Source organism: Eucalyptus grandis, chromosome 1 (assembly GCF_016545825.1).
Source record: "Eucalyptus grandis isolate ANBG69807.140 chromosome 1, ASM1654582v1, whole genome shotgun sequence".
Taxonomy (NCBI): domain Eukaryota; kingdom Viridiplantae; phylum Streptophyta; class Magnoliopsida; order Myrtales; family Myrtaceae; genus Eucalyptus; species Eucalyptus grandis.
Genome location: NC_052612.1, coordinates 13453929 through 13468288, shown reverse-complemented (window position 1 = coordinate 13468288; position 14360 = coordinate 13453929). Strand labels below are relative to the sequence as shown.

The window sequence follows — 14360 nt, the reverse complement described above, 5'->3', positions numbered from 1 at the left end:
CCCGACCATTGGTGTGCTCCTTGATTTACTTGAACAGCTCTCGTCAACTTGCTCTGATAGCATGGGCCAATTGTTTTGGATCAACACCGTGCGGCAACTTAGGCTTCCTTGGCTCGGTGGAGCACCTAAGCTAAGCCTCCCACGGATGGATCGCTCGTGCCTCTTCTCGGCCTAGCGAGCCCTCTTGATGGCGGAGTCTGCCCTCTTCGTCGGAGCAGCCTCACACATGACGGAGAAATGGGGCTGGACTGACAAACGACCTGAGACAGAACTCGAAACTTGAACCTGAGAAGAGCGAAGAGGAATCGGAAGGTTGCCGTCAAGGTTTCCTCCGGAGAAAACGTCGTGCAAGAGGCTAGTGAACAATCCGAGGGAATTCAAAGCAATGCGACTGTGAGAAGAAGGAGAAGAAGAGGCGCTGAGGGGGAGGGGGTATTGAATTTGCAGGGAAGAGATGAGCTCAACATCTCTCTCCATCACCAGATGGAGGAGACAGAGGATGCACGAAGAAGCCCAAGAAATCATTTTCCCAGTTTTAGAAGGGTATTTTCCTGTCAACACGGAAACTCGTGGAAATAGCTTTCTTTAAAACCATTTTCCAAGAAACAAACGTGACGCCTCAATCTAAGCACAATGTCCATGCAGGAGGTTATCGACATTTCAGTTTCATCACCCAGTGCTCCTAATTGACCGACATAACCAAACACGCTGCAAAGGACTCGTCAGTCCCGAACGAAGCTCAAAGGCCTTACACAAACAACACCCTCGGACATCGAGATGGGGTCCAACAGAAAAGAAGCTACTTCCCGTCCATTGAATAAGAAATCCAGTATCTGCTCGTAAAACGACTAGACAGAATGATAAAAGGAGTGTAGACCGTAACGATGACCACGACTGTGGCAGTCCCAAAGAGGCAATGCTAAACGAAAGAAATTAAGCTTTTGCAATAGGCTAGATGCTTCTAAAATTAGACCAAGTAAGCATCAAGCTCGAGAGATAGAAACAAAATAAGAAGATTTTAGAATGCAAATCGTGATAAACATCTGAAGTTCGACATTTCAAATAAGATGTTACCAGCATGCACTGAAGTAATTCAATTTTATCAGCAACAAGTCTTCACAGTTTCAATAACCAAAGAAACCGAACATATATAGCCATTGACAGTGTCCAACCAACTTGAAGACCTAATTGTGCCGAAAGAGCATGAAATCACCTCATGCTCTATACCAAAGGAAAACACTGAAGTCGTGTAAAACAAAAGCAGAGCAGCAAACTATGTACTGGCTGGAGCCAATTCTAGGCTAGGGAAAAAGCCATGACGCATGCAATCCTGCATATGCTATCTCTATGATTCACTAGAATCCAATTTGTGATTGCAGCGGGTAGGTGAGAATGAAGAGCAACAGGCCAGACCTTGTGTGGACCTTTGCAGACACGAAAGGACTCTGCAAGAAGAGCTTGTTCTTTGAATTGATGCTTATGCTGCAACTTCAAATGAGGTACAGTGTTGCCTCAACTAAACTCTGACTTGCGAAAGAAAGAGAACTAGGAACTGATTGTTTTACCTTAACTCGAAAAGACAAGATGTGGAGGACAAATTTCATTTGAACCAATAATTGGCTAAAATTCAATAAGCAGGACCTAACTTAATTGCAAAAAATCATCAACTCAGGCCCTTTAAAAGACGTGTGATCATCAGCTGTCAAAAGATTAGAACTGGACAATAATCATCTAGACACTCCACAAAGATAATAAACTGGAGAATGAATGTCAATCATCCCTCGTCCTGATGATGATCAAAAGACTTCTACTTCATCAACTCTACCAAACAAGACCGCAAAATAGATCATCAGTCCTCCAAAAAGGCCGCAAATTATTCTAAGCAATAACATTCCTTGGACAACATCCTCACTCCAAGATAATAGTAAACAGCTCGTGAAACAAGTAAACAGGGGCAGCGTGAACACAAATGATGTGCATGACCATGACAGAGTTCCAAAGAGGCAATGCGAAAATGAAGAAATTAAGTTCCTACAAAAAGCCAGATACTTCTAAAATTTGATCCAGATCATTCCTCGACAACAACCTATAGTACACAAATCATCTGATTAATAAAATCATTTCACCAAAGCCAACTGAACTCAGATGAAAGTGCAAAAGAATCAAGATCTTGTCCAAGCAAATCGTTCCTCTACTATCCAGCCAGAAAAAACCATTGCAGATTGAAGGACACTCCACATCGAAGTAAATTTTGATGAAAATTGAAGGGACTAGAATCAATAATATTGGAACCATTCACTGTCCGAACTCAACCTTTCAGAAAAGGCAATAGATCATCACTTAATTTGGTTCAGACTACTACATAAAAAAGGTCTTGTTCATTTTTCTGCTTTGTCATTTCATCTAACCTAAACCATCCACACGTATAGAAACAAAGCACGAAAATTTATGTGGTTCGGCCAGTAAAAAGAGCAGCAACAAAAGGATCTGGTTCTGCTCTTCTCTGGCCACCCCACAATGAAAGCCCGATAACTCTTATCTTCTAGATGTTATGGTCACTTAACTACGGCAAAAGAAAACAGAAGTGTTCAAAAAGAGCGGACGAATTTAAACAACAGATAGGATGTGCTCCGCAACAGATATTGTTCTTTGAATAAGACAACTTGGATTCTCTCTAGCCAACCTATCAGCATTAGCACTCTAATAAATTCAATGGCTGCCCCATTGTTGAGAATAGCCTTCCTTGCTGCAATTTTCCACCTATTCTAAGGTTGGCACTATAGTTGCATAATCTGCAAAAAGTTTCTTGTGCTGGAGAAACTCCTTTCAAATATGAAAACAAAAGTGACACTGGAAGTATGATCCAAAACAGGAATCATAGCACATAAGCTAGTACAGAGGACATGTGTCTTTCTAAATCTCACCTCTGCCAAGTCAAGTGAACTTGAGATTGAAACATGACCTCACTAACCTGTCCAAATCTTAGCAACATGGATATGCAGAAAGTTTGTGAACAGTTCAGCAACGTTAGATTGGCAATACCTTGTTGCAGTTAAGCCCAGTTACACCACCATAAGTAAGAAAGAGCAAAATCCCTCGCATTTCATTATCAACAATGCTCGAATTTTGTCAGCGATGATGAAGAAACAAAGGAGCTGAGAGCACACAAATTAATGCACCCGGCTAGAGATTTGAAATCACCAAGACAACCCAGAGATAAGGGACGTGCAAGTAGAAAGTCATAGTTTCTTCAATAAACAGAATCATAATCGGCAAGGCAACCTCTTCTCCCACTTTGTCATCCAAAGAAAGAGATAATCATCCAGGGAGAAAGTTAGAACTATGTTCAGACTTCAAATTAAAGAGAGCGATTCTGAAAGAAGTCAAATACAGACATCAAACTTCTACAAGTAGTTCCATTACCATAATCATATGTCCTAAAGATGTTTCAAAATCTGAAGGTTCAAGTCAATCTCAATACTTTAGAGTGACATATGGCCACAAAAACAGTTCACAGTCAGTCGAGATTATATCGTGCTTAGCCAACCTGTCAAGAAAAACCATAGGCAGACAAATTCCCAATAACAAATTCAGCTCCCTTATAGGTGAAGGAGATATACCAGGACCTCTTCATTGGTACAAAGATCTATAAGTTGACTGGCATCTCAGTTAGTTCTAAATTTTCATTACCTGTTTTGATTAATGACGGTGCAAATGATATAGCCTTGCAAGGTAAGCATCAATGAGAAGGAAATGACTAATACGAACAAATACTTATAAATCAGAATTAGAGAGCTTTCATATGGCTACATGACTTAAGGTAGGTAGGTAGCAAACTTAATCCAGAACATTCATTTTCAAACAAGAACTCACAGAAGTGCTCAGCATTACTACAGGTTGTCAACAGTACCAGAAACAGAATGACAGTGCTCACTTCCACAACATTCCATTTTAAACAAGAACTAGGTTACTATAGTGAAAACTGGGAAGTGCTCAGCATTACTACAGGTCATCAATAGTACCAGAAACTGCACGTAAGTACTTACCTCCAGATCTAATGGCATTTCCAATAACCATGTTGTCAACTAATTAAAAGCATAATATCAAAAATACTTCCAAGTCCAGCCAATCTAAACATGATTCTACCAAAGAATCACATCCCTGAAAAAATTCTGCATATTTGACACCAACTCCCAGAGTAGAAATTGGAAAAAATTTACCAAAAAAAACCAAAAACTTGAAGCACGGAGAAGGGTGACCATTGTGGGTGCTTAAGACCTGAACGACTCAGGGAATCCCTTCTAGTAGGAGTGTAATATGTCCAGCTGCCAGTTCAATGTCTTAGTGAAGAATCTCTAGTAATAGAAAGATCGCCAAAGTACAAATTGGATTTATAAGAAGAGAATATTAAACACTAAACATGACAAATGATTTAGTTCACGTTTCTGCAGATTCATCCAGCAAGGAAGCCATCCATTGACCGAGTAGATCCACATCAACTTTCAAAGAAAGACAACAGTCCTGATAAGACCAGGACTATTGCTTCAAGTATGTGCCATCAATGGAGAACATTTATTGAGCGTACATTCCAGGAAACAAGATTGCACCAATGAATAATGTATAAATATAGGACTAACTAGCAGGTACATTAGGATATCATAAAAAAATATTTGAAGAATTTGATCCTAGAGAGCTTAATATAGAATAATAGTCATGTCATATAGATGGATTCATACAGCAAACGCTACTTAGTTGAAGCTCTGAATAAGGCTTCAATTGCTATAGTTGTTACTGTATGCCAATTTTATGCTGAAACCTCCAACATAAGTCATCCTGCAACAATATCCCACCCTGCAAACTGAAAATAACACGTCATGTGCACATCTTACATGAAGCATTTGTTCCACAAAAATGTAAAAGACCAAGGGAAGAAACAAGCCACCATAAAATTTATTTGAATGATATTCGAAAATCATCCAACTGATGCTGCAAAGTGTACAATCCATGCATGTTTACAGCAAGTACAATCCCAGCATTTGACAGCTGCAAACTATCATCACCTTGTACATGATCAACGTGACAAAGGGACTTTGCCAAACAGCTGAGGTCACCCCTGATATGTTCAGTATAGGCGACAAAATCGCAAAAATTTGCTCAACAAACTAAGAAACTGACAGACAATAAGCAGGAACAGCTCCACACATCCTGTGCAGGAAGTGTGAATTCCTATGCGAGGTCTTGAGAACTGCTTATCCTTAAATTCTACACCAGCTAACTTATGCATAGCTCCAACATCATATGACCTGCCAAAAGAGACAACAGCATACCATCTCAATCAAAGAGTAGATGTAAAAAAGATGACAAGAACATCCAAACCATCCAAATTCCCACATTCATTATTCTTGCAGATATAGTTCGAAGGTTTATCATTGCTAGCTTCCTGATGAGAAATCGGTACTGCTTGATGAGTTTTGGAGAGTAATTGGAGAATCCATGTGCAGGGATTGAGGAAACTTGTGGCCAAGTGATTCACAATGTCAATACACAAGAAATAGAAAATCATTCGCAAGGCAAATTTAGATAAGGAGAAGATTAAAATAAGAGCATCCAGAAGAAAGAGCTCCCTGATATAGTGATTACAGGGTGAACCAAACAAATTGAATGTAGACATGGATAACCTGATCTGCCATAGTACTAGTGAATAACTGCAATCAACATCCCACATCGCAAGTGTAAGGTTGGAAGCACAATTCAAAAGCACCCATAGCTTTGGACACACAATTCAATTGTACTTTACCCAGTGAATTTTGCAGACAAAGATGAGAAACGCAACATGATTTGCAGCAAGAAGACTCCAGCCTAAAAGAGGAGAACACTATACATTCCACGCATCTCCTTTAATCCTTGAAATTAAAGGTGGAAAGAGATCTATGCAGGGTTTCTCATCGCAAGTGTAGGCATGAATAATCTGATCTGCCATGGTATTAGTGAATAACTGCAATCAATATCCCATATCACAAGTGTATGGTAGAACCATCTGATAGAGATAAGAAAAATAGTCAGAACAGGTCTCTAGTCCACAAAGTCAAACTCCCAACAGTGTACGCAACCTAATGACCAAGAAAGCAACAACTACAGTTGGAAGCACCATTCAAAAGCATCCATAGCTTTACACCCACAATTCAATTGTAGTTTATCCAGTGAATTTTGCAGACAAAGATGAGAAATGTAACAAGAAGACTCCAACCACACATTCCACACATTTCCTTTAATCCTTGAAAATAAATATAGAACCAGATCTATCTAGGGTTGCTCATCGCAAATGTAGACATGGATAATCTGATCTGCCATAATATTAGTGAATAACTGCAATCAATATCCCATATCGCAAGTGTAAGGCAGAAACATCTGATAGAGATAATGAACGTAGTCAGACCTGGTCTCTAGTCCATAAACAACCAACAATGTGGCCCACCTAATGACCAAGAAAGCAACGACTGCAGTTGGAAGCACAATTCAAAAGCACAACACACAATTCAATTGTAGTTTATCCAGTGAATTTTGCAGACAAAGATGAGAAACGCAACATAATTTGCAGCAAGAAGACTCCAACCTACAAGAGGAGAACACTACACATTCCGCGTATCTCCTTTATCCTTGGAAATAAATAGAACCAGATCTATCCAGGGTTTCTCATCGCAAGCGCAGACATGGATTCTGATCTGTCATAATATTAGTGAATAACTGCAACCAATATCCCATATCGCAAGTGAAAGGTAGAACCGTCTGATAGAGATAAGGAACACAATCAGACCTGGTCTGTAGTCCATAAAGTCAAACTCCCAACATTGTGTGCTACCTAATGACCAAGAAAGCAACAACTAAAATTGGAAGCACAACTCAAAAGCCCCCATAGCTTTGGACACACAATTCAATTGTAGTTTATCCAGTGAATTTTGCAGAAAAAGATGAGAGACGCGACCTGATTTGCAGCAAGAAGACCCCAACCTACAAGAGGAGAACACTACTCATTCCACGCATTTCCTTTAATCCTTGAAATAAAGATAGAACCAGATTTATCTGGGTTCTCAAGCAGCTATAGACAATCCATATTAGAAGGATCCAATTTCAGCTGATGGCTCCTATCCACAAAGAAGATGATTAGGCTACTCATCTATACGCTATTGTGTCCTGCTTTCACCCACTTGACAAGCTTGAATTCTTTGATCACTGAATCCTATACCATCTTCACGTGACACACTTAGCTGAAGAGAATTCTCCAAACTGGAGCAAGCACCTGTCAATGGCTGAATATACGAAGGCCAAGTTAAGCCACCATATATAAGAAAGAGCAAAATCCCTGGCATTCTATTATCAACAATGCTTGAAATTTGTCAGCAATGATTAAGAAATGAAGGAGCTGTGACACACATATCAATGCACCTGGCTAGAGATTGGAAATCAGCAAGACAACCCAGAGATAAAGGACGTGCAAATAGAAAGTCCCAGTTTCTTCAAATAAACAGAGTCAGAATCAGCAACAAAACCCTCATCTCCCACTTTGTCGTCCAAAGAAAGAGATGATCATCCAGAGAGAAAGTCTAGTTTTGACTTCAAATTAGAATGAGGGATTCTGAAAGAAGTCAAATACAGACATCAAACTTCTTCAGATAGCTCCATCATCATAATCATTACAGATGTTTCAAAATCTAAAGTAAATCTCAAGAGTAGAGTAGCAAATGGCCGCAAAAACAGTACACAGTCAGTTGAGATTACATGCTTAGCCAACCTGTCAAGAAAAACCATAGGCAGACAAATTCTCAACAACAGATTCAGGTCACTTAAAGGCTAAGAAGATACACCAGGACCTCTTCATTGGTACAAAGATCTATAAGTTGACTGGCATCCCAATTAGTTCTCAATTTTTGTTGCCTCTTTTGATTAATGACAGTGCAAACCATGTAGCCTTGCAAGGTAAGCATCAACAAGAAGGAAAATGAGTAAAACGAAAAAATACTTAAAAATCAGAATTAGAGATAGCTTTCATACATATGACTCGAGGTAGGTAGGTAGCAAATTTAATCGAGAACATTCATTTTTTTAAACAAGAACTAGGTTACTATAGCGCAAACACAGAAGTGCTCAGCATCACTACAAGTTGTCAATAGTACCAGAAACTGGACATAAGTGCTTACTTCCATATCTAATGGCATTTCTGATAATCATGCCGTCAACTAATTAAAAGCATAACATCAAAAATACTTCCAAGTCAAGCGAATCTAAACATGATTCTACCGAATCACAACCCAGAAATAATTCTGCATAGACAAGGGAGTGACCATTTTGAGTGCTTAAGACCTTAACAACCCAGGGAATCACTTCTAGTAGGAGTGTAATGCATCCAGCTGCCAGTTCAATGTTCTTGGTGAAGAATCTCTAACAATTAAAAAGATCAGAAAAGTGCAAATTGGATTTATAAGAAGAGAATATTAAATACTAAACATGAAAAATAAGTTAGTTCATTTTTCTGCAAATTTATCCAATAAAGTAGCCATCCATTGACCGAGTAGATCCACATAGACTTTCAAATTAAGACAGCAGTTCTGATAAGACCAGGACTGTTGCTTCAAGTATGTGCCACCAATGGAGCACATTTATTGAACAGCTCATTCTAAGGAAACAAGATTGCAACAATGAATAATATATAAATATAGGACAACTAGTGGATAACATAAAAGATTAAATATCCTGATTTAAACACAGACGGAGCAAGCATAGAAATATCTTGATTTAAACACAGGAGCAAGCATAGACAGCATTCGATCAAGTAAAGTCCAACAAATATTACAATCATTGGCTTCCTGCAACAAATTTGGATACTACATCACGTTAGCATCAGTTTTACTGATGTCAGGACAATACAACTATAGCATTGCAAGTATCTAGCAAGAAAAAAAATATAATTTATACAGGTACTATTCTCTTGGTAAAAAAATTCAAAGATGCTGCCCAATGAGAGATTGGCAAAAATTTGAACCAATTCCACTGGAGCACAAGCTTCTTTATGAAGTGTGTGTCCAAAGGAAGACCCAAAAAGATGAGGAAAGAGACGATGAAAAAATAATTTGAAGAATTTGATCCTAGAGAGCTTAATATAAAATGATAGTCATGTTATTAGATGGATTCATAGAGCATACATAACTAAGTTGAAGCTCTGAATAAGGCTTCAATTGCTATGGTTGTCGCTGCATTCCAAATTTATGCTGAAACCTCCAATATAAGTCATCCTGCAACAATATCCCACCCTGTGAACTAACAATAACACAATACAGTATTAATTCTGCAGCATGTCTCGCGTAAAGTATTTGTTCCACAGACTGTAAAAAACTGAGGGAAGTAACAAACCACCATAAAATTCTATTTAAACGATATTCAAACATCATCCAATTGATACAGCAAAGTGTACAATTCATGCATGTTTATAGCAAGTGCAATCCCAGCATTTGATAGCTGCAAACTATCATCACCTTGTAGTTGATCAACATGACAAAGGGACTTTGCCAAACAGCTGAGGTCACCCCTGATATTTTCAGTATAGGTGACACAAATTTCCCAATTGGAAAATGGTAAAGAACAACACGAGGACAAAACACAGAAGCAAGGAGAGGCAAAATATGTCCAATTGCCAGATCAATGTTCCTAGCGAAGAATCACAGTGCTATCCATAATTGAAAATAAGCAAATACCAAAAAGTAAACTGGAAAAAAGTACACAATTCACTTCTCTAAATTCATCCAGTAAAGTAATCATCCATTGATTAAATAGAGATCCACATTGACTTTCAAAGGTAAAGGCCATCCAGATGAGACATGACTGTTGATTCATTTATGCTACAGACATAGCGCATTTATTGATTACACCATTGAGATCACACCATTGAGGCAGCAATAATTATCAAAATAGACAAACTAGAGGATGTGGTGAAAAACATTTACTTAGCCAAGATGGAGCAAGCGAAAGCAGGATTGGTTTGATCAAGAAAAGTCCACCATATCACAGTCATTGGCATTGTTATTTGGACAGCAGGCGGATACCAAGAGACATACATTCTGATTAAAACGTTTCTCAAAGACACTAGTATCCTATTCTGGGAAAAGATTATGCAGTTGACATCTGTATTCAACAGTCATGAGAAATGGGGCACTGCACCTTAGGTGACCGTACTTCCATAGATACTGCTCTTTGCCTAGTCAAAAGGCATGCTCTTCATGAAAATCCATATGGACAAGAACCTCAAGGAACAAGGTGTTAAGTTACTTTATTAAGTTTCCTTTATTATCAGAGTTTTATTTCCTTTTTTACTTACATAAGGATATTATTGTTATATACAATTTATATTCAATATAAATACAATGGGTGTAGGGTTTCTGTGATTACAGAAAACTATAGCCCTCTCTTTCTTTCTTTTACATTCTCTTTCTCCTCCTCTCTTTTTCTTCTCTCTTCCTTCTTTCTCTCTTTCTACTTTCTGCGGGTTCTCTAATCAGTTTTGTGACACAAGGAATATGACTGCTTGATAATGAAAATGTATGAAGAAAGCAATATTAAAAGTTCTAACAAAAAGCAGTAGAAAGAATTGGAATGTAAGGCATAAAAGTGAAGTTGCCTAAACAAAGGGCTTGTAGTAATATTAATATGATGGTCTACCACACTATCGCAAAAGATTTAACTCACAAAACAAAAGAAATATGTAAATTGGATAAAAAGAGATGTAAAAAGAATATCTGACCAAAGTGTTGAGGTGCGGATGCTTATAACATCATCCAGCCAACACCTAGCACAAGTAGAATCAGACAATACTCTTATGGAAAAGGTGAATAGGAAATAGATCTATGCAATAAACGCTTCCTCCTCATTTATTTTAAATATATCCAAGCTGCACAAAACTAAACGAAGTCAAGAGATCCTTCCCTCTTCCCATAGTTGAAGCACAAAGATCCTCTTTCCTGACCTCTAAGGAAAAAGGTAGAACATAGAGTTAGAGAGACATAACAAACGCATAAATTTGTACACTAGTGGAAGTTGATATACAGTGTTTAAAACAGATAATAACAAGAAGAATGGATATAGCACTTACATACACAAATGTACAAGATTTCATTAAGATGTTTTCAAGGTTTCTGGGTAAGGTTTTTTGGAAGGAAAAAAAGCACAATATCCATTGGTTGTAGCATAGTCAAAATGCCAAGTGGAGACTAACAACTATACCTAATTTCTAATCTATAAACCAAAGTACATGAACTAGTGATTTGATTCCTTTTCTCAATAAAAGAATGAGAGAGCATCCATAAAATCTTGTTATGTGCACAACAATAGGATTTTCAATAAGAGAACTAGGTAACTAGTGAATATATTGGATTATTTAGATGCAGTACCATAACTTTAGAATATGGCTGACAGAAGACCAAAGTATACCTTGCAGAGACTCTACACCATTCAATAACGGGAAACAGACCAACAAAAATATGTAAGTTGGGAAGACCCAAGTAATGCAAGCCATTTAACAGGAGGAAGATTGTTGGGGGAATGAGAAATAGAATCTTATCCTTCAACAACCGATGGGGAAGCAGCCACAGGGCTGACAAGAGAGAATGCTATGACATTCAGCTCAATAATAAATGGGGAAAAAAGCAACCAAGGTCCTCATACCAAAACAGAAAAAAGAAATCAAGTGTGGAGTGAAAAGAAAGTTTAATTGCATCATTGGATACCAGTTGTGATGATCAGCTCGCGCAACTATAGTCACAGCCTCCTGACAGAAATTTTGGCTCAGCATATATCTGGAATCTGAATCCAAAAGGGTGGAGAAGGCAACAAAACTAAACAGACTTCTTTCAATAATCTCATTTGTATTACTCCAACAAACTAAAATTTATATGAAAAATGAGTGATACAAGTACCAACTTTCTTCTTATCCCACACTAAGTTCGTGAATCACTTTTTCCTTTCTTAGAACTTTTTCCCAAAAATGATAGCATAAGCAAAATTTCTTTTTTTTTTTTTTTTTTTAAGCAAAGTAAAAGTCAATTCCCTTGGAGGGAAGAGGAGTAAACAGACCAGCCATAGAAGTCATCAAAGTCTGCCTATGTCAAAATTCCACCAAGAACGTATAGATATATGAGCTATAGGACATCGAGTCAACTGAAATTTTTTTTTAATAATAAGACTACTGACCACACTTTGACGCAACTAAGAACCATCCCCCTTTATACTTTGTCCTAAGACACAAGATCATGTAAAGAGACAGGACCTCAAATCTGCTAGGAACCATGCTTAGATGGATTTGCTGTCAACCCGCTGTTATAGTTTGTCCAAAGATCTGCCCAGTTATGCTTGATCTATATGCTGCCAATCACAATTGACGTAGTTATCCTAATATATAAAGTCACAAAAGTTTGCTCGACAAAGGAAAAAACTGATAGACAACAAACCGGAACAGCTCCACACATCCTGTGCAGGAAGCATGAATTCCCATGTGAGGTCTTGAGAACTGTTTATCCTCAAATTCAGCATCAACTAACTTATGCATAGCTCCAACATCATACAACCTGCCCAAAGAAACAACAGCATACCATCTCAATCAAAGAGTAGGCATAAAAAAAGTTGACAAAACCATCCTAACCATCATCCACATCATCCAAATTCCCACATTCATGATTCCTGCGGATATAGTTTGAAGGTTTATCAATGCCAGCTTCCTGAGGAGAAATCGGTATTGCTTGGCAAGTTTTGTAGAGTAATTAGAGAAACCATGTGCAGGGATTGAGGAAACTTGTGGCCAAGTAATTCACGATGACAATAACAAGACATAGAAAACCATTTGTGAGGCAAATATAGATCAGGAGAAGATAAAATTAAGAGCATCCAGAAGAGAGCTCCAGAGTGAACCAAAAAAAATTGAATGTAGACATGGATAATCTGATTTGCCATGATATTAGTGAATAACTGATATCAATATCCCATATCACAAGTGTAAGGTAGAACCATCTAATGGAGATAAGGAACATAGTCAGAGCCGGTCTCTAGTCCAAAAAGTCAAGCTCCCAATAATGTGTGCCACCTAATGACCAAGAAAGCAACAACTACAGTTGGAAGCACAATTTAAAACCACCCATAACTTTGGGCTCACAATCCAATTGTAGTTTATCCAGTGAATTTTGCAGAAAAAGATGAGAAATGCAACCTGGTTTGCAGCAAGAAGACTCCAACCTACAAGAGGAGAACAACACATTCCGTTCATCTCCTTTAATCCTTGAAAATACAGATAGAACCAGATCTATCCGGGTTCTCAAGCAGCTATAGACAATCCAATTTGAAGAATTTAGTTTCAGCTGATGGCTCATATCCACAAAGAAGATGACTCGGCAACTCAAATGAACAAGATTGCCTTCTGTTTGCCCTTACTTGACTAACTTGAATTCTTTGATCACTGAATCCTACACCATCTTCGCACAACACACTTAGCTGAAGAGATCGCTCCAGTCAAGGGCTGAATAAGTCCTTACATTTCACACAAGCAATTTTATTAATTAAAAAAATCAGGGGGAAAATTGAACCAGATAATGTTGATGAACCTCAAGACATTCATACAGATTCAATCAGGACCTACACCAATTCTGTTCTCCCAATAGGCCGCCCAGATACTACAATATCCGTGCCTTCAAAGGCAATATAGCAAATCAAACGAAACTGTTTGACAATTCCAATTAGAAGAAAAATGAACACAAACCACCCATGTATAGCTGATGAGAAAAAGACGCATTTTAGAACCATAAGTTAAATTATCTGGCAGACAAATCATCTAAAACAAAAGGATCATGTTGCAAATGGTGATATTATTTATAAATAGATTCAACAGCTATGCTTGATCGGTGTAATAGGTTATATGTACGAATTAATAGCATGATCCAATTAATGAAATATCATAAGAAATCAAAAGGAAAAGTTAGAAACATCCTGCTCGACTTTTCCACTTGAGCAAGTATGATGTTCATCATCAATAAAATAAAATAGAAATAACATAGACATTGGTTACCTGATCACAATATGATAAGAATCAAAAGGGTAAATGGGAATTTTTTTTTCCAGTTGCAGCAAATAGAAACTAACAAAAAAGAAGAAAACCAAACCCCATGCTCACCAAATGTGTGAAATCCTCAAACTAAGTTTTATCCCCTGCAGGAATATAGTCTGCTAATTCAATTTGGCTCCACTAGATAATATACAAAATATGATAAACGGAAAGAAAAGAAGAGGGATCAACCAAGAGTGCGATTCAGGAATGATGTCTTCTCTGAAGA

At 37.9% G+C, this 14360-nt stretch overlaps 1 long non-coding RNA gene across 5 annotated transcripts; it reads right to left on the bottom strand.

Annotated features, from left to right (window-relative positions):
* Positions 1 to 4199: 4199 nt before the first annotated feature.
* LOC108958995 lies at positions 4200 to 12399 on the bottom strand. Of its 5 annotated transcripts, none has more exons than XR_005548482.1 (3): positions 6983 to 12399; positions 5798 to 6859; positions 4200 to 5303 (listed from the first exon to the last, which is right to left on the bottom strand). It is a non-coding gene; the product is annotated as an uncharacterized LOC108958995 (long non-coding RNA). The 5 variants fall into 5 exon arrangements; XR_005548479.1 differs by having other exon boundaries at positions 4203 to 6859; positions 6983 to 7307; positions 7444 to 12399; XR_005548483.1 differs by having other exon boundaries at positions 4203 to 6859; positions 6983 to 7633; positions 8340 to 12399.
* Between the last annotated feature and the right edge of the window lie 1961 nt (positions 12400 to 14360).